Source organism: Pygocentrus nattereri, chromosome 15 (genome assembly GCF_015220715.1).
Source record: "Pygocentrus nattereri isolate fPygNat1 chromosome 15, fPygNat1.pri, whole genome shotgun sequence".
NCBI lineage: Eukaryota > Metazoa > Chordata > Actinopteri > Characiformes > Serrasalmidae > Pygocentrus > Pygocentrus nattereri.
Window position 1 is genome coordinate 17,933,979 of NC_051225.1, and position 19,546 is coordinate 17,953,524.

Genomic DNA, 19,546 nt, shown 5'->3' on the forward strand with positions numbered 1-19,546 from the left:
TTTTATTTCTTTTTGTTTGTATGTAGGGAAGGTAGATTGGGTTATAAAGTTAGTTCGGGTTTGTTTGTTTGTTGTTTTGGCCTGGGCCATTCCTGAGATTGTTGCTGATGTGTCAATCTACTGTTTGTATTCGTATTAGTCACATAATACAGTCTGGAATTTAATAGTTGCGTTTGGTGTTTCGTCTCCTCACCCACATCACCACACCTCACTCTATTCATATTGTTACAGCCTGACATAGACCGGGTCGTAACAAGAACAACTTTGGTTCTCACCCTCCAGCATCTCATCAAGTGAATCCAGTAATTAAGTTGGTTTGAAAAAGCCAACTTGCTGTTCTTCATAATCTTATTATTATTATATACTGTTATCCAATTTATATTATAGTTACAATAACTATAACGTTATCCGATTTATATTATAGTTGCGCATTGCTTTGCAATGATTTATATTCTTCTTCTTCTCCTTTTTATTATTTTTTTTATTTTTCTGTTGCTTGTATACAGCTTTTTGATCGGATGCACGGATTCCGAACAGCGGCCCAAAATGTGGGAATTTTTGTCCCATTGAAAATGAATGGGGAGGCTGTTGGCAGACTGCTAGACATGATGTCACAATGGCCCCCTCTCTCACACAACACCTACAAACCACGCACAAAGCTCAATGTCTCACCAACTCCCAGCCTGATTCTCAGCAGCTCTGTTAAGGAGTAACTGCTTTTAAGGTGGAACTGCACCAAGATAGCACAGAATTTTAAGGTGGACCCTCAATTTAAGTTGGAAGTAGCATAACAATAAATGTAAGGTGGAACTTCAATTAACATAGCAATAAATATGTCACAGTGTTTATGGTGAAACCTTTTTAAGGAGGCCCAGATTTTAAGATGGAACTTTTTGTGAGGTGGCAGAGAACTTAAGGTGGAACATGAAATAACATTGCATTAAATTTAAGGTGGCAGTGTTTAAGGTGGAACCTTTTTAAGGAGGCACATAACTTAAGGTGGAACTTCAGTTAACATAGCAATAAAATTAACGTGGCACAGAATTTAGGATGGAACTCTCTTTAAGCTAGCACCAAATTTAAGGTGGAACTTCAGTTAACATAGCGCAATGTTTAAGGTGGAACAGTTATGAACATGTCACTCACGTTAATGTGAAACCTCAATTACAATAGCTAAAAATTTAAGGTGGAACTGCTGTTAACATAGGCCTAAATATGGCACAGTATTTAAGGTGGAACCTTTTTAAGGAGGCACAGTACTTAAGGTGGAACTTCAGTTAATACAGCACAAAATTAAAGTAGGCACAGAATTTAAAGTGGAACCTTAATTAACAGAAAAAAAATTAAGGTGGCACAGGACTTAAGGTGGAACTGCAATTAACCTAGCACTACATTTAAGGTGGCACAGAATTTAGGATGGAACTCTCTTTAAGCTAGCACTAAATTTAAGGTGGAACTTCAGTTAACATAGCGCAAAATTAAAGGAGGCACACAATTTAATGTGGAACTTTAATGAACAAAACAATGAAATTAAAGTGGCACAGACCTTAGGGTGTAACTTGAAATGACATAGCACTAAATTTAAGGTGGCGCAGTGTTTAAGGTAGAACCTTTTTAAGGTGGCACAGACCCTAAGGTTGAACTTTTTGTGAGATGCCACAAACCTTAAGGTTAAACTTGAAATAACATAACACTAAATTTAACGTGGCACAGTGTTTAACGTGGAACTTTAATTAACATAGCAATAAAATTAAGGTGGAATCTTTTTAAATTGGCACTAAATTTAAGGTGGACCTTCAGTTAACATAGCACAAAATTAGAGAAGGCAGAGTAATGTACATGTACTCATTCAGCGCAGGTCCACAAGATCAAATCCACTGCGTTACTGATCCGCACTCTTCCATATGTAGGTTTTTGATGCTATGCTAATTGAAGTTCCACCTTAAATTCTGTGCAATCTTAAAAGGCGTTTCACCTTAAAAGTTCTGTGCCACCTTAGATTTAGTGCTAGGTTAATTGCAGTTCCACCTTAAACATAGCGCTGTGTTAATTGAAATTCCACCTTAAATTTATTGTTATGCTAGTTCCACCTTAAATGAAAGTTTCAACTTAAAATTCAGTGCTCTCCTGGTGCACCCCACAATAAAATCAATTTAGCAGAGACAGTTGACACCCCACAGACACAAACAAACACTAGTAAGCACAGTAAGCACAACTACAACAGATACAGACAGTGCGATCCAAACGGAAACCTCATTCTCTACCAGTGCTAAGATCAGTGCCCAAAAAGTGAGAAAAAACTCACCGTAAAAAGCCAGCAAAGGCAGTGACCCTAGCAGGAAGCAGAAGACAGAAGAATCAGATCGCAGAACGGCCAAGTTCGTGACAGCAAAATTGTTGTTTATTCTCAGTTGTGTAGGTGGGGAGATAATCTGGATTTAAGCATGAACAACTTTATTCCAAAGTAATAAGCCCTGTTGAGAGTCGCGAAGGTCAAACTGGGATCTCCTCCAATGTGCGAGATGGCTCTGGTAAATGTGCGCACATACATTAGAGAAACACACACACACATCCATACATCCTATAAGGAAACATCTGGAAAAGCTTATTTCAACATAAACAGATACCCCTGGCAAACACTGTTCTCATAACCTAGACATGTTATTCTATACATTAACTTCCTCTCTTAAAGGAAGAAGCGGAAGAGGCCCTCAACAGAACACACACACACACACATTAACAGAGGAAAGAAAAAGCTTAGCAGTCTGTAAATATAACAGATATAAAAATATAGAGAAAAACATGATTAATACAATATAACAAATGCAAGATGAGTGTAAATACACCTCACCACCCTCCAGAGCCACAGGCTTAGAGTGCCTCAAACCGTTTGTATAGTGCTGTGGTACTTCGCCACTGGCTCTTATTGATACTCTGTGGGGGATGCTGAGCACCTAAGCAAGAACACTATGTTGGACTATATGCCGTATTTACCTTGGACTGAAAGAGCTACTAGATGTGTTTGTAGTGTTTCCAGACCATTTGCCAGTGCAAAATATATAGGAAGGTTTTTATCTGATTGCAGCTAGTTATTCCTGCTAGTGCTCATCTTTGAATAGTACACTGTCAGTAGCTGTAGGTAATGTTTGGGTCTTTCTTTCTGGGATTCCCTAGAGCAATCGTGTGTGACCCACATTTCATAATGACAGCCTTGGGAGAGCATGAGGTTGACTATGTAAACTGAAAGTCCTTCCATAGCATCAATGTGCAGGTACAAAATTAAAAACTGTGAATGCAGTTAGTAATGAAACCATATAGGCTTAGATGATTGATTCCATTATTATTGATATATTTTATTATTTACTGCCATAAAAGTATTACTGTTCATAACTATATTTGATGTTCTGGACATCAAATATAGTTATGAGGAATATATATATATATATATATATATATATATATATATATATATATATATATATATATATATATATATATATAAAATCACCTAAAACATCATGAGATTTTCATACAAGTCCTAAAAGTAGATAAAGAGAACCCAGTTGAAGAAATGACACAAAAATATTATGCTTGGTCATTTGTTTATTGAAGAAAAAAAACATTGCTGCTCATCTGCAGTTTGCTAAAGATCATGTAGACAAGCCAAAAGGCTATTGAAAGAATGTTTTGTGGACGGATGAGACCAAAATAAAACTTTTTGGCTTAAATGAAGTGTTATGTTTGGAGAAAGGAAAACACTGCATACCTACATAAGAACCTTATCCCATCTGTGAAACATGGTGGTGGTAGTATCATGATTTGGGCCTGCTTTGCTGCATCTGGGCCAGGATGGCTTACCATCATTGATGGAACAATGAAGTCTGAATTATATCTGAGAATTCTAAAGGAAAATGTCCGGACATCTGTCCATGAAATGAATCTCAAGAGAAGGTAGGTCATGCAGCAATACAATGACCCTAGGCACCCAAATCACTCTTCCAAAGAATGGTTAAAGAAGAATAAAGTTAATCCCATTGAAATGTTGTGGAAGGATCTGAAGCGAGCAGTTAATGTGAGGAAACCCACCAACATCCCAGAGTTGAAGCTGTTTTGTATGCAGGAATGGGCTAAAATTCCTCCAAGCCGGTGTGCAGGACTGATCAACTATTACCAGAAACGTTTAGTTGCAATTTTTGCTGCACAGGGGGGTGACACCAGATACTGAAAGCAAAGGTTCACATACTTTTGCCACTCACAAATATGTAAAATTGGATCATTTTCCTCAATAAACAAATGACCAAGTATAATATTTTTGTGTCATTTGTTTAACTGGGTTCTTTTTATCTACTTTTATGACTTGCATGAAAATTTGATGTATTAGATCATATTTATGCAGAAATATAGAAAAATTCTAAAGGGTTCACAAACTTTGAAGCACCACTGTAAAGACGTTACCACGTAAAATATGAGAATTAAGGAGAGTCTTTTTGAAGCGGTCAATTGCAGTAGAAAGAAGTTCAAACTGATATAAAGTATTTATACAGATGTCTGTGTGTACTTTTTGATGTTTTTTTTGTCTGAGAAGCTTGCTTTTAGAACTGCGGTGCCTCAAGATTTGGGGGCTCTTGCTGTTCACAATATACATTAATGACCTAATGTAATGTAATAATGTATTAAATGTTGATTTGCAAGTTTATGCAGACGATACTATTATCTATTGTTCTGCTTTAACAACAGCAGAGGCTCTTTCAAATTTACAGGAAAGATTTGTGACCATTCAGCACAATCTAAGCTATCCATGGCTTGTTCTTAATGATCAAAAAACAAAATATATGCTATTTTCTAAAACATTGATAGAGATCATCCTTGCTACAATTTTACACATTGCTGGCCAGACCAATATAATGTTTTTTATATATATGTATATATATATATATATATATATATATATATATATATATATATATATATATATATATATATATATAATGAGTTTTATCTTATAAATATTTGGGTTTTATATTAGATAATAACCTATCTTTTAAATTGTGGAACATCTGATGAAAAAGTTAAAGTTGAAATTTTATTTTAGGAACAGTTTTTGCTTTACTCAACAGGCATGAAAATATGAAAAAACACTGCACTGTTTATCAATCAGCATTAAGATTTATAACAGGCGCTAGCTATTCAACTCATCACTGTGAAATGGTTGAATGGCTTTCACTTTCAGCAGAAAGACAAATTCATTGGATAATTCTGTCTATAAAGCAATAATTGGTCAGCTTCCTTCATATTTGTCTGCTTTCATATCAACAAATAAGATTCGATACAATTTACATTCTTTTTTTTTAACTTTATTGCCAATAACTCACCTTGACTGGCTATTAACATATAACAAATTCACCTTGAGATTGGGGCATTATTTAACATACATTTTGCAGGGACAGTACCTGAGCACATACGTATATCCACACATTTTATAATTCCAGACACATATACTCACTAAGAAGGAAGGGAAGGGATGGATGGATAGGTAGACAGCTAGATAGATAGATAGATAGATAGATAGATAGATAGATAGATAGATAGATAGAAAGATAGATAGATCCACCTCTAGCTAAGGTAGACAATCACAGGTTCCCATCTTCTTATAAATACAGCTACTTTTAGTTGTAGCTGGGCTGTCATGTATTCCATCATATAGACATGTCTGACTTTTTGTACAATTGTTGGGTGATTAGGCATCTTCCAATTAACTGTAATCAATTTTCTTGCAATCATCAACAGAACATGCAGTATGTAGCACTGGTCACCGGTAAACATGTGTTCAGGTAACACCTCCAACAGTAAAGTGTCCATGGGAATGTGAACTTCTACAATTTTCTCCAACTCCTCTTTAATATTCTTCCAGAATGTCTTTATTTTTGGACAGTCCCAGAACACATGAGTATAATCTCCAACCATGCTACAGTTTCTCCAACATTTATCGGTAGAGTTTTTTTTGAAAACACATGCAGCCAGAGGAGTCCTGAAATACCTATTTATTACTTAAAGGCACATTTACCATAATTTTTTGCCGGATATTCATTGTTGGTGGTTGGTCTCTGTTTTTGGACTTGTTCTTGGTCGTCACGATGCCTCCTAAAGCTAGCAAAACACCGGGGCCCTCGCAGAGCCTTCTCAGGCCTGTAATCCAGTCTGTGTCCACGTCGCCCCGTGAGACAGTAGCCTCACCTGAAACTAGCGCTGCTCTGCTAGTTCAGGATATTGCGATGCTGAAATCTGAACTGATTCTGGCAGAGAAGGAGGAATTGCGGGCGGTACTGGAGGAGTTCAGATCCAGCGTGATGTTGGAGTTTCAGGCGTTGAAAGCTGAATTGTCTCGTGATAATGCAGCACTGAGATCTGAGTTTTCTGACCTAAAGCAGTCTCTCTTTCATTATGTTCGGACGACGTTGTGGGTTTACAAGCCAAGGTGAACTTTGCCAGAGGTTGCCAGATTGGACGCGAAATGTGAGGATTTGGAATCCAGGTCTCGCAGGCAAAACATCCGGATAATCGGTGTCTTTTTCTGCAACCAGTTCATCTGTTTCTCAACTGCTCAAAGACGCATTTGAACTTCAACAACTTCCCTTGATAGACAGAGCCCACCGTTCACGGGCTCCGTCTCCCAAGAGCGATGGCCCTCCGCGCGCTATTATAGCAAAAATGCACTACTTCAAAGATTGTGCCCACATTCTGCAGAGAGCCAGAGAACTGCACCAAATCACCACATCCAACATGAAGTTCTCTGTGTATCCAGATTATACTCAGAAAATTGCCAGGGCTCGGGCAGCATTTGGAGATGTACGGAGGCAGCTGCGTGATCTGGGTGATGTAAAATACACCCTTCTCTATCCGGCACGCCTCCGCATATCCTATGGGGACAAGCACTTCTTCACTTCTGTTGACGAGGCGAAGAAGTTTGTTGTCTCTATATCTAAGTAATTTGATTACTGGATTCCCATGTGAGCTAGCCCACTGGAACACCACGCTCCTCTGATTCACATGTCAAACAGGTTTGCCCCACTCAGTGAAGCACCCACTGTGAAGCCTGTTAAAAGCACTCTGTTCATAGGAGACTCGATTGTTCGACACGTGAAGTTAGCTACTCCGTTAGGGGCGCCAGCGGTTACAGTTAGATGTTTATCGGGAGCCAGATCATCCGGACATTAGTGGCAACCTTAGATTAGCTGATAAGAGATATTTGAGGATAGTCATTCATGTAGGGGCCAATGATATCCGTCTGCGGCAGTCTGAGGTAACTAAGGCTAATATTAAAGAGGTGATTAAACAGGCCCAGAAGATGTCCGATGCCGTAATCTGCTCTGGCCCCATCCCAATGCGGCGCGGCACTGAAGCCTACAGCAGGCTTACAGCGTTATACTGCTGGATGTCCAAGTGGTGTTCCGAAAATCAAGTGGGCTTTATAGACAATTATGAATATTTAGCTTTAAATGAAGCCACGCCTGTAGGCTATAATTATGCACATAGGCCAAGATTATCAGGCAAGGGAGGTGGATTATGTGTAATATACCAAAATACTCTCGATATTAGTCAGAAACAATGCTTCCTTTGAGGTCCTCTCTATTCACTTTACAAATCCGGTCACAAAAAAGAAGGCGTTTTCATTATTTAACATTTACAGACCACCAGGGCCCTACTTTGAATTTATAAAAGAATTTAGTGACTTCGCTGCAAACCTGGCTGTGTGCAACGATAAAGTAATAATTGTAGGGGATTTTAATATTCACTTTGAGAAGGTAGACGACCCATTAAAAAGGGCATTTACCTCAATCCTAGACTCTGTTGGTTTTACCCAAAATGTAATAGGGCCTACACACTACTGTAGACATTCGATTTAATTTTGACACTAGGTCTTAACATAGACAAGCTTAATATCCTACCGCAAACCACAGCGATCTCCGACCATTACTTAATTTCATATGAGCTTCGACTTAGCCAAAATATATATACGTCCCCTCGTTATTCAACAAAGCACACAATAAAACCTTCTACCGCCCTACAATTTATAGAAAATCTTCCAGACTTATCAACCCCAGTCTCCACTCCATCAGACCCAATGGAACGAGATTTACTAACCGATTATTTAGAAAATACCTTACGATCTCTTGAGAAAATGTGGCCCCACTTAAAATAAAAAGAATAAGGCAGAAAAAGCTTGCCCCGTGGTACAACGATAAAACCCGGACCTTAGAACAAACAGCTCGGAAATATGAGCGGAAATGGCGTCATACCAAACTGGAAGTGTTCCACACTGCCTGGAAGGGCAGCCTTATAGAGTATAGAAATGCTCTCACTAAAGCTCGCTCAGCATATCTGGCCTCACTGATCGAGAATAATAAATATAATCCTAGAATACTGTTTAATGTGATTTCCCAAATCACACAAAATCAGGCAGGTACTGAACCAGAAATTCCCATAAAAACTAGTGGTTTTTATGGACTTCTTTAATAATAAAATTGATAATATTAGACAACAAATTCAACCCACAGTATCAAATTCAAATCCAGCTTGGCTGTCATCTGACTTGGCTGATATAGAACAAAGCACAGCTGTAGAAAAGAGCCTGGAAACCTTTTACCCACTCCCACAGCTAGAGCTAGAGAAGATTATCTCTTCTGCAAATTGCACAACCTGCACACTCGATGCAATTCCATCAAAATTACTCAAAGAAGTACTGCCAGTCATTATAAACCCTCTCAACTATTGTAAACTCGTCCCTTAGTCTGGGCCATGTTCCCAAAGCTTTTAAACTAGCAGTTATCAAACCTCTGATCAAGAAACCAAATCTTGATGTCACCGTTTTGTCTAATTACAGGCCTGTTTCTAACTTACAGTTTATATCAAAGATCTTAGAAAAAGCTGTGGCCCAACAACTTAGTTCATATCTACATAAGAACCATATATATGAAAAATTCCAATCTAAGCTATCCATGGCTTGTTCTTAATGATCAAAAAACAAAATATATGCTACTTTCTAAAACATTGATAGAGATCATCCTTGCTACAATTTTACACATTGCTGGCCAGACCAATATAATGTGGCAACACCACAGCACTGAGACAGCTCTAGTTAAGATAACTAATGATCTTCTTCTTGTATCTTATCAAGGCTACATATCTCTCTTAGTGCTACTTGACCTTTGCGCAGCTTTTGATACAATAGACCACAATATTCTCTTAGAAAGGCTAGAAAACATGGTTGGAATCACAGGGACAGCCCTATCATGGTTCAGATCTTACCTATCAGAACGTTATCAGTTTGTTAGGGTAAACAATTTATCTTCCACTTATTCAAAAGTGAGATTTGGAATTCCGCAGGGGTCTATGTTAGGACCATTACTATTTACACTATACATGTTACCGTTAGGCACAGTTATAAGTAACCATGGCGTAAACTTTCATTGTTATGCAGAAGCTATCATCACTGCATTGGCTACCTATTAAATTCCGTATTGATTTTCAAATCATTTTATTGATTTATAAAGCCCTATATGGTCTTGCTCCTGAATACCTGCAATACCTTATTTCTCATTATGAGCCATCATGACCACTCAGATCACAGAGTGTTGGCTTATTAATAGACCCAAGAATTCAGAAGGTTTCAGCTGGGGGAAGAGCTTTTTCTTATAAAGCCCCCAAACTGGAAAGATCTTCCAGAAACTGTTCGGGACTCAGACACAGTCTCAATCTTTAAGACTAGGCTGACAACTCACTTGTTCAGTTTAGCTTTTGGTAGCTAATGTTCCCCCTTAGATAAAGGCAGCAGATCCAGGGGTCCATGGACACAGGGAATTATAGTAAACTGAGACGCTGGTGCTGTCATCCCGCTGCTTGCACGCGTCACTCAAGTTTGTGGACGGTGGAGCAGAGGGATGCCGAATTGTTTCAGAGTGCTGCCGTGTCTGTGCGTCCTTCTGGTTCTCTCTTTTTAGTTAAGCTGTCATAGTCAGATCTGCCGGAGTCATTAGCCACAGTCTGAAAATGTTTACATTCCCTGTTTATGTACAAATGGATAGAACAAAGCTAATTCCATTTACCTGCTTTCTTTCCGAGTATACAATCACCCATATGTCCGGCTGGACACTGAAGGACGACTGACTGCTGAGCCCTCCTGCTACCCACTTCAGACCAGCTGCCCATGCCCCAGCTGCCACCACCTGCCTTAGACAAGCTGCCCACCCTACGCTGATGTTCTCATAGACTCCTAGTTATTCCTAATACCAATATTACTGCTATTAATATTAGTAATATAATCACTTGTAGGTAGTTTATCCAGAGGAGGATGGGTCCCCCCTGGTGAGCCTGGTTCCTCCCAAGGTTTCTTCCTCAGTTCTGAGGGAGTTTTTCCTTGCCACTGTTGCCCCTGGCTTGCCCACCAGGGGGTTTCTGTACATTCTTACAGTCCTGTTGAAACTTTGACTTTTCCGAAATTCTGTAAAGCTGCTTTGTGACAACATCCGTCGTAAAAAGCGCTATACAAATAAGTTTGATTTGATTTACGTTTGATCTGAGGTGTGTTATTTTCATTTTTTCTTTTTGAATATTGGACTACCAGAGACTTGCGGCTACCATCATGGTTTATTCGTTATTGGGTTGTTGTTATTTGCATCTTTCTAATTCTAAGATATGTGTGCCTTTCGATTCATGTGCGTGTGTATTCATGGATACTTGAGATGGTTGAGGATCCCTATATTTCAGCGTAGACCTTGACCTTTGAGTTAAATCTGGGATAGGGGAGATTTAAAAATAAATAAATATATAAAAGAAAAAAGAAAGAAAGAAAAGGTTGTTAATGCGATCTCACACTTGTTCTCATTTGTATATATGTGTTCGCTCCTGGGGTGCTCCTCGGTTGACCATGTGGTGCTTCTGGGAGCGCTTTCTGTGTATTTGGGCTGTTTTAAGTTCTTGGTTGGGTATTCTCTGTGAGAGAGTGGATGGGTGTGTCTCAGTATATCTGTGTGCTTGTGTTGAGAGTCGTGAGTGTTTATGTGTGTGTTCGTATCCCCCCCCCCCTTTTTTTTTACCCTTTTCTCTTCCTCTTTTTTACTGTTGCTGGCATCATCCTTATTTCTCTAACTTCCGTGCTGCTCTATTAATTTAAATGGCTGACTGTACTAGTCATAATTTAAAATACGGAGCTAACTTGAGATTGGGGAGTTGGAATGTTAATGGTTTGAACAATTTGGTTAAGCGTCTGAAGGTGAATGCACATTTGAGGCGTTTAAACTTAGATATAGCTTTTCTACAAGAAACCCATTTTAGTAGGGAGGACCACTCCAAGCTGAAATTCCCCTGGGTTGAAAGCATCTTCCACTCAGCATTTCCTTCCAAATCTAGAGGAGTTGCTATTTTAATTAAAAGAGGAATTCAGTTTATCCCCAACTTCATTTCTTCTGATCCAGGAGGCAGATATTTGATTGTGCGAGGATCTTTGTTCAACACAAAAGTATTGCTGGTAAACATCTATGCCCCTAATTTGGACAACCCCAAATTTATGCAGAATCTTTTTTGTTCAATTCCCTCCTTAAACACTCATCTTTTGATTATGGGTGGAGATATTAATTGTACTATAGACTCAGCTTTGGATCACTCAAGTCCACGTACTCTTACGTCATCATTAATGTCTAAGGCAATTTCTGAATTTATAACTGAAAATTCCATTGTTGATTTTTGGAGGTTTTACAATCCACTAGCTAAGGTATTTTCCTTCTACTCTCACCCACATAATACCTTTTCTTGTTTAGATTATTTTTTTGTGGACAATTCTCTTATTCCCAAAGTTACTTCATCTGACTATCATTCAATAGTCCTTTCTGATCATGCAACTCATACTATAAATATACAATTTTCTAATAGGCATTCTTCCCCCCCCTATTTGGCGATTTAATTCACTATTACTGTCAAACAATGAATTCAATACATTAATTTCTGCTTCAATAGATGATTTTATTGCCAATAATAAAAGAAAGTCTCTCCTATTGTATGGGAATCTCTTAAGGCTTATCTGCGCGGTCAGATTATTTCCTACACTTAATATTTAAATAAGTTACTAGTGCACAGGAGCTATCGAGTAAAATTGCTGAGCTTGATAGGCTTATTGTAATTAAATCAACACCAGTTTACTTAAACAGCACCTTGAGCTGCTGACTAAATTTGACCTTTTCACAACATCTGAAGTAGAAAAACAACTATTACAGGCGCATAGCACATACTATGAATATGGCGACAAGCCCTCGAGGCTTCTAGCTCATCAGTTGAAGAGACAGGCAGCATCCCGGTTAATACCACAAATATCGGACTCAAGGGGAGAAAAAAGTTCGGACTCTTCGGTCATTAATGCTACTGTTAAATCTTTTTACTATAACCTTTACACATCCAATTTCCCATCTGATTATGCTGAAATGTACTCATTTTTAAGGGTCTTTTGTTTCCCACTGTGGATCCAAGTGTTGCAGAAGATCTGGATTTGCCTTTAACTTTGGAGGAAATTACTCACTCAATCAGAGTTATGTCAACCAATAAAGCTCCTGGTCCTGATGGATTTTCGATTGAATTCTATAAAAAATTTCAGGATAAGCTTGCCCCACTTTTCCTAGAAATATATGAAGAATCTCTCATTTCGAATTCTTTACCTCCCTCTATGACTCAAGCACATATCGCTCTGCTGTTAAAAAAAGGACAAAGGTCCTAATCTCTGTGCTTCATACAGGCCTGTTTCTTTGTTAAATGTAGATGTAAAAATTTTGTCCAAAGCTTTGGCTCTGCGCTTGGAGAATGTTCTTCCCGAAATCATTTCCCACAATCAGAATGGTTTCATCAAAAGACGACAGCTTTTTTTAAATATTCGTACACTTTTGAATACCATCTACACTGGACATTCAACCTCTGCTCCTGAGGTTGTTATTTCTTTAGATGCCGAAAAGACCTTTGACCGAGTTGAGTGGCATTATCTTTTTTTTGTTTTACAAAAATTTGGGTTTGGAGACAACTTTATATCCTGGATAAGACTTTTATACTCCCCAGGCCAGTGTCCACACCAATAATATGTACTTGATTATTTTTCTTTATCACGCAGGACGAGACAAGGCTGTAGTTTATCTCCGTTATTGTTTGCCCTTTCCATTGAGCCTTTGTCCATTGCAATTAAATCCCTTAAAACTTTTCAGGGTATGTTCTGTTCTGGTATCGAATTGAAGTTGTCATTATATGCAGATGATTTGCTGTTATATGTAACTGATCCTATTTGTAGTCTTCCTTCAATTTTGTCAATTTTGAAGAAATGTGGCTCATTTTCGGGGTACAGGCTCAACTTTCAGAAGAGTGAATGCTATCCAGTGAACACATTGGCACTGTGACTAAATCAATCAGCATTGCCCTTTAAATTCATTCCATCTGGCTTCAGATATCTGGGGATTTTAATAACTCGTACATTGCCATCTCTTTTCCATTCTAACTTCTCTTTGCTTAACAAACTTAAATCAGATTTGGAGAGATGGAGGTCTCTTCCCCTTTCCCTTGTTGGTAGGATAAATGTAATAAAGATGAATGTTTTGCCTAGATTTATTTTTTTGTTTCAAACTATTCCCTTGTATTTACCCAAAAAGTTAATTTAAAATCGCTTGACCAACTCATTTCCACATTTATATGGGATGGGAACGTACCCAGAGTGAAAAAGATTCTTTTACAAAGGTTCAGATTTGATGGTGGGCTTGCTCTTCCAAATTTTTTGTACTATTATTGGTCAGCTCATATTCACAAGATGCTTTACTGGCTTCACTCTCCTGAACTGCTGTGGTGTAGATTGGAGAATCTCTCTTGTTTTCCTTCCTCGGGTCTTGCTTTATTAACTGCCCTGATTCCTGTTAAATGTAAATCATTTACAAATAACCCACTAGTTCTTTCTTCTATTCGTATCTGGTCTCAGTTTAGGTCCCATTTTAAATTTACATTAGGCTCCACAAAGATGCCCATTCTAAATAATCATTTATTTCCTCCCGGTTTAAATGACACAACTTTTAAATTATGGCATGACAGAGGGATTAAGGCCTTTGTTGATCTTTATAAGAAAGGTACTTTCTGTAGTTTCACCCAATTGTCTGCAACCTTTAATTTACCTTCCTTGCATCTGTTTCGTTATTTTCAAATTAGGCACTGTTTGTCTTCACTGTTTTCAAACTCTACCCATATGCCACTGGGTCAGACGTGGGAAGATCTGTTGGATTTAGATCCCTTTCAAAGGTCACTATATCGAAGATATATTTCATACCTCATGGATATAAATGTACATTGCCTTACTAAAATCAAACAAACATGGGAGGCTGAACTGGGCTTCCATCTATCTGAGCAATCTTGGGAAAAGGCTATTAATAGTGTACGCTTTGTCGCATCTTGTGCCAGACTTCAGCTAATTCAGTTTAAAGTACTGCATAGAATTCATTGTTCTAAGTCTCAATTATCTAAATTCTATCCTGGGGCAGTTACTGACAAATGTGACAGGTGCTCCACTTCTCCATGTGATCTAACCCATATGTTTTTTTCGTGCCCAAGTATTTCTAAATTTTGGTCAGATTACTCTGAGATAATGTCTGAAGTTATTGGTGTCAGTATCACTATCTGTCCACTCATAGCAATATTTGGTCTTTCCTCAGGATTGCCTTCAATTTCACAGGATCAATCGGATGTTATAGGTTTTTGATCATTAATAGCGAGACGCTGTATTCTTTTGCTATGGAAGTCCTCTAAACCTCCCTCAATTTCAATGTGGCTCTGCGACATGACTCATTTCCTTAAATTGGAGAAAATTAGATTTACTCTGAGGGGACATACTTCAAAATTTTATGATAAGTGGAATCCCTTCTTGTCATATTTTGATTCACTGAAATCTTTGCCATCAGAATAATTTTCCCTCCACGACACCTTTTAATATTATTATTAATAATTATTATTATTGTTACTTATCTATTTTTCTTTTTCTCCTTTTCTTTCCTCCCTCTTCTATGTTTTTGTCCTGCTATGTGGGTATGTGTGTGTGTGTTTGTGTGAGTAAGTGAATTGGGGTTATGTTTAAAGCAAAAAGAAAAACTGAGGTTGTTTTTATTCAGTGACATTTGAATTGTGTCTTATGACATAATGCTGGTAATTTTTTATGTGAAACTCCTCAATAAAAAAATTATTAAAAAAAAAATATCCCAGTTCGTGTTTTTTGTAATATAATGTCTAATTTGTAAATATCTAAATAAGTCGCTTGATGGTAGCGCAAACCTGTCTTGGAGTTGTGAGAAAGATTTAAATATATTCCCATCAAACAGCTGATTAATTGTTTTTAGCCCCTTCTTTGCCCATCTTTTATATGCATTATCCCATATGGAAGACAGAAATTCCATATTGTCTACTATGGGCATCGCCCGAGACAAAGCTATTGCTCCCTTTAACTGTTTTTGAACTGAAGCCCACACCTTCAGTGTGAATTTAATCCATACGTTACTTATTTTAATTTTTTTCCAAGATTGTTGACTTAAGAAAGGAAGGGTAGGTAACAGTATTCCTGGTATGGAATTTTGTTCAATAGATACCCATCTGTTGTCTATATCATTGGTCATCCATGCCACCATTGCTCGAAGTTGGGCTGCCCAGTAGTAGAGTTTTAGATTGGGTAAACTCAGACCTCCTTTCTCTTTTGAGGACATTAACACAATCAAATTCTTGGTCTCCTGTTTTGCCAAATAAATTTTGATATCCTTTTTCCTAGCAATTTGAATGTAAACTGTGGTATTAAAACAGGTAGGGACTGAAATAGAAAGAGTATTCTTGGTAAAATATTCATTTTTATTGTCTCTATCCTGCCGGAAAGTGATAGAGGTAGTGTATCCCATCTATTTAGATATTTTTAAATTTCTTTAATCAATTCACCATAATTTGAGGAAAAAAGTTGTCTTGTTTGTTAGAACAATACCCAGATATCTAAATCCCCGTTTGGACCTTCTGAAAGATACCAATTCATCTAGTTGGGAAGGCCATATCTCCAGTTATCATCATGGCTTCAGATTTATTTGTATTAACCTTATATCCTGACACTGCACTGTATTCACTAAGACTATGTAGGAGGGCAGGTATAGAAGCAGCAGGATTTTCTAAGAATAATAATATATCATCTGCAAAGAGAGCCAATTTGTATTGATCATTTCCTTCATCAGTTATTCCCTGTATGTGTGGGTTGAGTCTTATTAGTTCAGCCAATGGTTCAATACTAAGTGCGAATAGGGAGGGTGACAGTGCGTCTCCCTTTCGTGTGGCCACGTTCCAGAGGGAAAAATTCTTATAATAAGTTGACAATAATAAATATTGTCAATTCCTTGTGGATTACATATAAAGCCTGTTTGATCTGGTTTATTGACATGTTTTTGAATTCTATATGCTATAATGGAGGTCAGAATTTTAAGATCCACACAGATTAAACTAACTGGCCGGTAAGACATACACTGAGTCGGATCTTTATTATCTTTTGGAATAACACTTATTATTGCTTCCATCCACGATCTTGGCGATCTCCTTCCATCAGGGCATAATTATATACTCTACATAAAACAGGGGTTACCTCATTTGCAAAAATTTTTTTAAAACTCTCCTGGGAAGCCATCTACCCCTGGGGTCTTATTATTATTAAGTTTAAATATAGCTTCTTTAATTTCTTCTGTAATCGGTAGTGTAACCATATTGGCCTCCTCTATCTAGACAGTTTAACTGAGTCAAAGAATGATTTAATCTTTTCTTTTTTATTGGGTGCATCTTCCTCCTTATATAGCATTTTGTAGTATGTAGCAAAAGCTTCTGCAATATCTTTTGGTTGGGTAAGCAGCTGATCGGTATCCGGACATCTTATCTTGTGCACTATTCTATTAGGTTGTGTTTTACGCAGCTGAAAAGCCAACAATTGACTTGATTTGTTGCCCATTTCATAATACTTCCTTTTTATAAATCGCAGTGCTCCCTCTATTTTGTAAGTTAAAAGATCATCCAATTTTTGTCTAGTTTCTTTCAACATGTCCAATACTTTTTGGTTTTTTGATTGTTGATGCTTTAGGTCTAGTCTCTTAATTTCCCTCTCCAATTCAACCTGTTTAGCCAATCTTTGCTTTTTTATTCTTGAAGACAGCGCAATAATATTGCCTCTCATCACTGCTTTAGCCCCCTCCCAGAGTGTAGACAGAGAGACGGTCTCATTGTCTGTTAGGGATTTACGCATTTCTTGATGGATTGTTTCATCATTTAATAATGATACATTAAGTCTCCAGTATTTAAACTGTTTGCCCTGGTCCAATCTTTATCTTCAGGATGACTGGAGCATGGTCTGATATGGCGATTGGTTCTATTTTACACTCACTAGCCCAATATATATATCTGTTCCAGATATCAAATCATGTCCAGTCTAGAATAGCTGCCGTGCACCTGTGACATAAAGGTAAAGTCCTTTTCTCTAGTGTGTAGGTGACGCCAGATATTCACCAATCCCAATTCACCCATCATTGACAAGAGAGAGAGAGAGATTTTTTGGACACAGGTCCTACCTCAACTGGAAGTCTATCCATATTTTGTCTCAAAACACAGTTGGAGTCCCCACCTATCAAGATAGTTCCCTCTGCTTTATCTGCTAATAAAGTTGCTACTTTCTTAAAGAAATGCGCACAATCCTCATTTGGAGCGTACAAATTAAACATTGATATTTTAGTACCTCCTATGGTTCCTATTACCATAATATATCTACCCTCTTTATCTTATTTATTTATCAGAATGGCTTTTCCTCCCGTTTTCAAAAGAAGCACTATATACCTTATCCACCCATTCTGCTTTTAATTTTAAATGTTCAATCTTAGATAAATGGGTTTCCTGGATCATAGCTATCGAACAATGTAATTTTTTTTAAGTTGGCAAAATATTTTTTTCCTCTTAATTGGACTGTTTATCCCCTCATTATAGCTAATATAGTTTAAACCGTTCATATATTACCTAGTTTTTCCTAGCTTGTTTAAAGTCAAGTAATGTAAAAATACAAGATAGCCATAGCCCCTCAGTAATCTCAAGATAGAAGAAAAAAACAAACAAACAAGAACATAGATCAAAGCAACTAAGATAATATGAACAGAACAAAGTGAACTTCCACGTACCCAACTGGTTTTTAGCACCTAAACACAAACCAGTTGCCGTTGTGACCTGGGCCGAGGAGGGTGACTGCTCCTCTGGGGGAATCACACATCGTGTCTGAGCCGCCGTCGTCCGACTCGCGGACCGGTCGCTGCTCAATGCGCGGGTAATTTACTCGCGTGACGTAATAGTTCGGTCAGTTACAGTAGAACTTAAAGGTAATGCTCCTAACGCTCATTGTTCCAAACGTCCTAGAATGAAAACTAGGCATACACTAAGGTCACTTAGCTCCACTGAAGAATGCCCCAACGTCCGTGCCAGTAAGCACCGCTGGATCTTTTCCTCGTCTCCCTGCCGTGTTGCTCCATCTATACTTTACTCTATACAGCTCTTTCTCCATCTGCTCCCGCTCCTCCACCCGAACCTGTATGCCGAGTTCTCGAAGCTCCAAAAGGGCGTCCATGAGGGTCGGATAGGTCTTCTCTCTAGAGTCCGTGAACATTTTAGCTGTGCCGGGTAAATGCACTTGGCCTTGATGCTTTTCTGGTTTAGCTGTTTGATTACCTCCCGCACCTGTGCTCTCTTCTGTAACTCCGGGGAGTAGTCGTGATCAAAATATATCTGCTCTGTTTTATACATGACCTGCTTTTGACTCCATGCTTGCTTCAGGATTACTTCTTTCACGGAGTAGTCCACAAACCTAACTATAAGAGACCTCGTAGCAGCAGCGCTTTTTGGTTTAGGTGTTAGAGATCGATGGGCTCTCTCTATTTGTATATTCAGTTCAGGCATTGGTTGAAGAACAGACTGAATCAGCTCTTTCACGAACGCCTTCACATCCCTTCCTTCAATCCCTTCGGGCACTCTGTATATTCTCAGGTTATTGCGTCTTGACCTGTTCTGCAGGTCTTCACATCGGCCGTCAGATCAACCTCTTGGCGTAGCAGATACCGAATTGCGTTCTCGTATCTCCGCCCGCTGCTAATGTGGCCCTCCGTCTCAGTAGTTCTTTTCTCGAGTTTGGTCATTTCAGCCTTCAGTTCCTTCATTGATGATTCCAGCGTTGTCAGTGATATCTTAGTTTGTTCGTGTCCCTCTCGATTCTCTGATCTCAGTTTCTCTGGCTCAGGTATGCTAGTGTTAGCCGCATCGCTCACAGGAGGTTGAGATTATTGCTTCGAGTTTTCATTCATCTCTTTCACTTTTTCCTGTTTACTACTGCCTTTGCTTCTGCAGGATGATGCCATTGTATATCGTGTTATTATGCCACGTTTTTAGTATTTTTGTTAGGAGATTTTTAGTTAGTTACCTTAGATTTTAACCTACCGCCTTCAACATG